The 6,952-nt window shown below is 39.7% G+C and overlaps 1 pseudogene; it reads left to right on the plus strand.

Moving 5' to 3' along the window:
- Positions 395–2,384, plus strand: LOC109826829 (annotated as a pseudogene).

The raw sequence follows: 6,952 nt of genomic DNA on the forward strand, positions 1-6,952 counted from the left end.
TCGAGGCCCCAAAAGCAAAAACTTCATGTGACGAGGCCCCTTGTATTTTGCCCCGTGTGGATAAGCCCCCAAAAGTACCGTTTAATATTTCAAGGCCCCTTCACGTCAGCGGTATACAAAATAGCGATTGTATTTTGAAAAGAACCCGAAATTGCCCTTCTCCTTCTTCCCAAGACGCTTAGATAGTCAAGTCCAATTAAATGTGAACTGATGAAAGAAATGGAGGGAAATTTCCCCCCTTTTTTCCCCTATCATTTGCAATAACTATGTTAGTTCTCCATTACTCTCCTCAATCCCTCAAACCCAACGCTCTCATCTCCTCTCTCCTCAGCTTCTAACTCGTCTTGTTTTTGAGCGAGGAAGTACTGACGCAGCTGGAAAGATAGCTGATATCATGTGCGTGGATTTTGTTCACGAAGTTATATCAGCTTGTGTACCGCCTGTTTATCCTCCAAGGTCTGGTCATGGGTTGGCTTGCATCCCTATTTTACCTACTTTTTCAAAGGCAAGCTTGCAGAATAAAGTTCAATTGTGCAAGGGGAGTCTGCATAGTTCATTTTCTACATCCCCGGGAAACCACCTTTACCCTCTTCAGTTGAATATAGTAAAACACTTGGCTAAGGCCGCTAAGCTTTCCCCATTAAGGGCTGTTTTGGCATGTGTTTTTGGTAGTAGTATCTTGTCTAGTAGTACTGAATCATCAGCTTCCAGTTCTTCAAATGATTCAATTTTGCAAGCACCTGATGCTGAGAGGTTCTTCTATGAGTTTGCTCTTGATCAGTCAGAGAGGTAAAATCAGTTAAATAGAAGTATTATATCAACATGATATCTTGATCACTGCGTGTCAGTCCTAACTCACCGCATGTTAGTTCTACCCCACCGCGTGTTAGTTCTAACACACCGCGTGTTAGTTCTAACACACCGCGTGTTAGTTCTAGTTCTAATTCATGGCTCTTAGGCTCCTGTGTTAGTCCTAACTCACAACGTGTTAGTTCTAACTCACCTTGAATTTGGTTGTAATTTTCACTACCACAAAATAGATATACGGGGACGGTTCTTTAGGGACGGTTTAAAACCGTCCCCTTTGCCTCCTAAGGGGACAGTTATGAGACGGTTCCAACTGTTACGATAGAGTCTAAGAGAACGCTTTAAAATAAAATGTTGGGTTTAAATTAGGCTTGAAAAAAAAAAGTGTACTGAGCTAACGAGACGGTTTTATTATGGGCCCAAACTTTAACCAAAAAAGCTATTCTTTTTTTCTTTCGTATAACCCCTCTTCACCCGATCAAAATAAAGAAATCCCCTCTTCTCCTTCAACCCCGACCCCAATCTCCTACCCCCTCGACGAAACCCTAACCCTAGATTGGATCCAAACCCTAACCTCCGCCCTAAACCACTCTTATCGAAACCTCCCCGCATCCTCTCGTGACCCCTATCTCTCTCTCTCGTGACCCTATCCGCTTCACAAACCCCCATGACCCCAAGACGGCAAGACCCCATCCAGATCCCCAAATTTCCCATCTCCCTCTCCCCCCTCCAAGACCCTCCCTCCTCCATCTCTCGAATCATGGCCGCTGCAGCTCTCTTCCATCTCTGCTCCTCATTAGCAGAAGACAAGATAACCAAGCTCTCTCACAGTTGACAAGATGAAGCAGAGATCTATCTTCTACTACTTTGCTGAAGCTGAGGCTGACCCATCCTCAAAGCCTCTTGTCTTGTGGTTGAATGGAGGTAAAAGATCCATCTTTATCACTTTTCTTCAAATGGGCTGGTTTTTGCCCTAACTTTGGTTTTTTTTTTTTTTTGCTTGAATTTTGAAATGGGCCCGGTTGTTCTTCAGTTGGGGTTGGGGCATTTTCAGAGAATGGGTCTTTTAGACCTAGTGGGAAAATTCTAGTCAGAAATGAATTTAGTTGGAATAAAGGTATGTGTAAAACTTTTGATTCTTAATTTTCTCATAAAAAGATATCTTTTATAAGATTCTGTTTGTGATCCTACAGAAGCCAATATGTTGTATTTGGAGACACCAGCAGGAGTTGGGTTCTCTTACTTCTCTAATGACTCCTATTATGCTGGGGTTGATGATAAGATGACTGGTAAATTCTCAAAACTTAATGGAATTTAGTTATTTAGCATTGAATTTTAATACATTTTGAATTTCTGAAGAGTTTATTTGGTTTAATTTTTAAGCCAGGGACAATCTGATCTTTGCTTGCCACTGGCTCAAGAAATTCCCTCAATATAAGTATAGGGATCGCTATATTTCTCGGGAAAGCTATGCAGGACAATACATCCCTCAGCTTGCTAATCTCATGGTTTAATTCAACAAGAGAGAAAAGATCTTCAATCTTAAAGGAATTGTTGTGAGTAATTTTGGATGTTGAGTATTTTCTCCATGGCAATTTAAATACCAAAAATGTCAGTTTCTTTTTGCTAAGAGTGTAGCAGACTCACTCTTTGAATTCAAATCTTTTGGTTTATTTTGTCAATTATAGTCAGAAAATTAGTGAATTCTTTTTAAATTTATAAATTTCACCAAAACTATTCAGCGTAATGATTAGTACATTCTTCAAAACTTGTTTCTCTTTTTAATTCCATTTAGACTTGTATAACTGGCTATTTCACTATTATGATTGTGGAAGTTGAAGTAACTTCAATAAAATAAATTTATTCATTTTTTTCCTAATTATTGAATTTATAGTCTTCCTTTTTTTCCCCTCCAGTGTACTTGAATGCAATTTCCTCAACTTGGAGATACCAACAATCTCAGTCGTAGGTTCCCTGGTTAAGTCTGGGATCCCAGTTTTGGTTTACAGGTAAAAATAGCAATGACAATGAAAAATTCTAATTTCAAACTTAATCTTCATAACCTAATTCTTTATGTGAATTTGGTTGTGTTTTAGTGGTGATCAAGACTCAGTGATACCTTTAACGGGCAGCAGAACACTGGTACAGAGACTAGCAAAGGAACTAGGAATGAGCACAACAGTTCCTTACAAAGTTTGGTTCGAGGGGAAACAGGTAACTAAATCAAAACCCGAGACTTTGTTACTTAATCATATCGATACTGAGTATAAAGAGGAAAGTGGGGGTTGAACAATGTAGTTGAGAGGATATAGTTGTAATTTTACAGTAGAGATATTCTCTTTTTCTTTTCCCCCGAAAAAATTATAAACCATACCTTACCAACAATAAGATTAGAGCCCAAATTATTAAGCATCCATGACATTGTGGTTTATGAAAGGAAAAAAGGAATTATAAGTTTTCCACAAAAAGAAAAGATAATAATTATATGTAAATATAAAAGGCCAAGGATTTAGCAACACCGAAGGAAAAAGATTCATCAACACCGAAGGACGAAAAATCCTATTTTCATCTGCGAACAGCAGCTGAACTTTTTTCATCTATATTTGAAAAGAAACTCTTGGATGAATTCTGATTTCTGACAGCGAAACTCTTAGATGGACTTTTTTCCCCTCTTTTCTTTTCTGTGATTGCTATATATTTTATTTTTAATTGATTTATAACAGAAACTATTCCTTGCATTGTACCTTTTCAAACCCTAATTCTTTCATCCATCAAGATGTTCCCCCAGCTCAATAGATACTGCTTTGCCTGCTCTTACTAGATAGAGTGAGTGACATCCAGGACAGGAAAAGGGGTCCTCCCTTCTGGAAAGGCGGGAAGCTGCTTGAATTCTTGCAAGAACCCAATGTCAGCGGAGATGCAAAGGATGCGGCAACAACTTGAATTCTTGTAGGCAGAGCTGCTTGCTCGCAGTGGAGGGGCTCCAACCAATGAAGTTCAAGTTTTGTATCAAAATTTTGCTACATGTCTCTGTTATTAGCTGTCTAGCCGCAGATTCTCCTTGATATAAGGATTGACTTCATATTATATTTTATTATGTAGATCCTCAAAGAGAGAATTTCTTGGCTTGAAGCTACTAATGAAGATCTTTGTAAGGAACTTGACGAGTACCGCAGCCAAAGCACTATTACTGATCAATGTGAAATAGATGTCCAAGTTACTTTCCGAAACTTTTATGATTCTTCTAAACATATAACAACATTGTTTCTGCTATGATAATATTTAAGTAAGAAGAGCCACTATTGTGGTAAATCTTATTACTTGGCGTTTAATTCTTCAGAAAGGTCGAAATTGGCTTCATGAAAGCTGAAGGCCTAAAGAGGAGCCTCCAGAGTGCAGACACATTTAATTATCCAATGACTGATAGCTTGAAATGTAAGTGTCTGCCTCAGCATGTGTCTATAGTATGTCTCAAACAATTAGGAATTATGACGGACCTTTATCCTTTTACCATTCGTGTCTCTTCTATTCTACTTGTGCTTACTCTTAATTTCATTATATACCTAAATATGATCGTCGTGCAATTAGTTATGACTCTAAAGAGACACATACAGTCCATTTCATTCTACTTGTACTTACTCATCTTTTTATCTTGATGTATGCAGGAAAACATCTGAAGATCCATGCTTGTCGCTCTTCGGGGGATTTATTTGTTGTGAAGATTTAGAACTTAATCGTCTCAATAGAGACATTTTGACCTTTTGATTAAGTAGTGACTCTTTGTTTTAATCATGGAGGATTTGTGATATGTGCTTAATTTGGTTAGTTTGTGTGTAAAACTTGTGAAGAATTATCTCAATCCTATTGCTATAATATTGTTCTTCGTTCTAATGAATTGTTCATTATATTAAGGCTAAAGTTTGGTTAGTTTGTGTGTAAAACATGGACTATTGTTTCTTTGTATGTGATGGACTGATGTGTGATATCTGGGTGATTTGTTTTGATCAGTAAAAAATGAAAACCGTCCCCTTTGGTATAAAAACTGTCCCCATAGATCACAAACAAAACCGTTCCCATAGATAATATAACCGTCCTCTTAGGTCAAGCTCGAAACCGTCCCATTGGTATAAAAACCGTCCCCATAGATAACAAAAAAAACCGTTCCCATAGACAATATAACCGTCCTCTTAGGTCAAGCTCAAAACCGTCCCCATAGATAAACCGTCCCCTAATGTTACAAACGGGGACAATTCAAGAACCGTGCTACTTGAATCATGAACTGTCACGTTAGACCAAGCATTACGTCGGCAAAGGTATCGGATGAGTAACCGTTCCCTTAGGCCTATGGGGACGGTTATGTTGTCTAATGGGACAGTTATAAACCGTCCCCATAGACCCATTTTTTGGTAGTGTTTGTCTCTTTGTGTCCAATTTGGGGTCTTTTATCTCTCCTTTGAGGGGATTGATTGTCTAATAAAGCTCCCAAATTATGGTTCTAGAGCTCAAATCTTTTGTGGGTTTTTAAATTTTTTATCAATTCCATCTAGAAAAATCTCTCAATTGCTGGTTTACTTTGTGTCCTTGTTTATTTAAGCCGTGTCTTGTAATTTTCTATTTAAAAGTCTCATGTTGAGCATATTCTGCTCATATCTTTTGTAATTTTTTCCCCTCAAATGCGATATTCTATCATAAATGATACGGGTGTATCTTCTCCCCTGTCTCGGGAGCTTAGTGATCCTCATGGGAGCTTGAGGATAGATGATTCTCATGGTATTTTAAGAATAGAGTCGTGGTTGGAGCCAAAGAAGACGGCGAAAGAAGTCGAAAGAAGCGAAACACAGAAGAACAGGGTAAACTGATAGTTCTCTGTCCGGTAGACCGCGGCACACATGCCGGTCGACCGGACAACCCTGCAGGGCACAGGGAACAGAAAGTTCTCTGGCCGGTCGACCAGACCATGCTTGGCGGTCGATCGGATCGTGAATTCTGGGTTTCCTGTTTCGTTTTGGATTCTGTTCTGACAGGGACTCCTCTTTCTTTTGGGCTTGTTTATTTACAAGATTGCCACCCACGTTGTACCTGATATAAATAGGTTATTGTAGGGTTTCAAAAGGGAGACCTTAGGGAGAGAGAAATTCTAATAATTGTATTAGGGTTTAGAGAGAGAGAGTTGAGAGGTTGTTCTCGATTCTAGTGAGATTGTGAGAGAGGGATTGTAATCTTTTCATACTCATAATCTAGAGAATGTAATTTCCTTCGCCATACTGAATTGTTCTTGTGTTTTGGTCATCCTCTTCTCAACCCACCTTTTGGTAATTCCGCGACCAAAGGGTGCTCGCACGGCGACTCATATCAAGTTGGTTTCAGAGCATCAGATCCGGTGAAGGGGCATCCTGTATATGGTCCTTACTCGGTCCTAATACAAGAGGCTTGGCGAGATCCTTATTTCATTGGAAGGAGTCCAGGATTTAAGGAAGGAGAAGATGGTTGAAGGAGATAATTCAGCGAGGATTGATACATTAGAGAAGCAGATCGAGACGATAGGGTCGACGCTCACAAAACTCGTTGGTCTCATCCAAGGAGTGAACGAAAAGGGGGAATCTTCTTCTAGGTCTAAGAAGAAACCTATAGAGTCCGGTGGAGAGAGCGAGCTTTCAGGCTCCGACGAGGAGGACGAGACCGTCAAGGCTGCACCGCATCAAGGGGTAAGAATTCTTACCAGAATCTGAAGATTGATTTCAGAGTGGAGATTCCTATTTATGATGGGAGTGTTGACGTCGAGAGGCTTGATGACTGGATCGAGTGGATGGAGACGTATTTTACTCTTTATGGCTATTCGTCAAAAGAGAAGATTGTGTTCGCGACTTTGAAGCTTTCAGGACACACGTTGATGTGGTGGAAATCCTATTACAAGCAGGAGAAGAAGGTGGTGTCGTGGAACAAGTTCAAGGAGCTATTTAGGAAACAGTTCTATCCGGTGGAATTCCTTGAGGAGCGTTGGTACAAGTGGTATGGCTTGCGCCAAAGGGTCAATCAAACCGTTCAAGAATACACTACGGAGTTCCAGCAACAGGCAATGGTTCTTAACGTTGCGACAGAGGAATATTCCATGTTCATGAAGTATATGGCGGGATTGAACGATTAC

Source organism: Asparagus officinalis, chromosome 10, assembly GCF_001876935.1.
Source record: "Asparagus officinalis chromosome 10, Aspof.V1, whole genome shotgun sequence".
Classification (NCBI taxonomy): Eukaryota; Viridiplantae; Streptophyta; class Magnoliopsida; order Asparagales; family Asparagaceae; genus Asparagus; species Asparagus officinalis.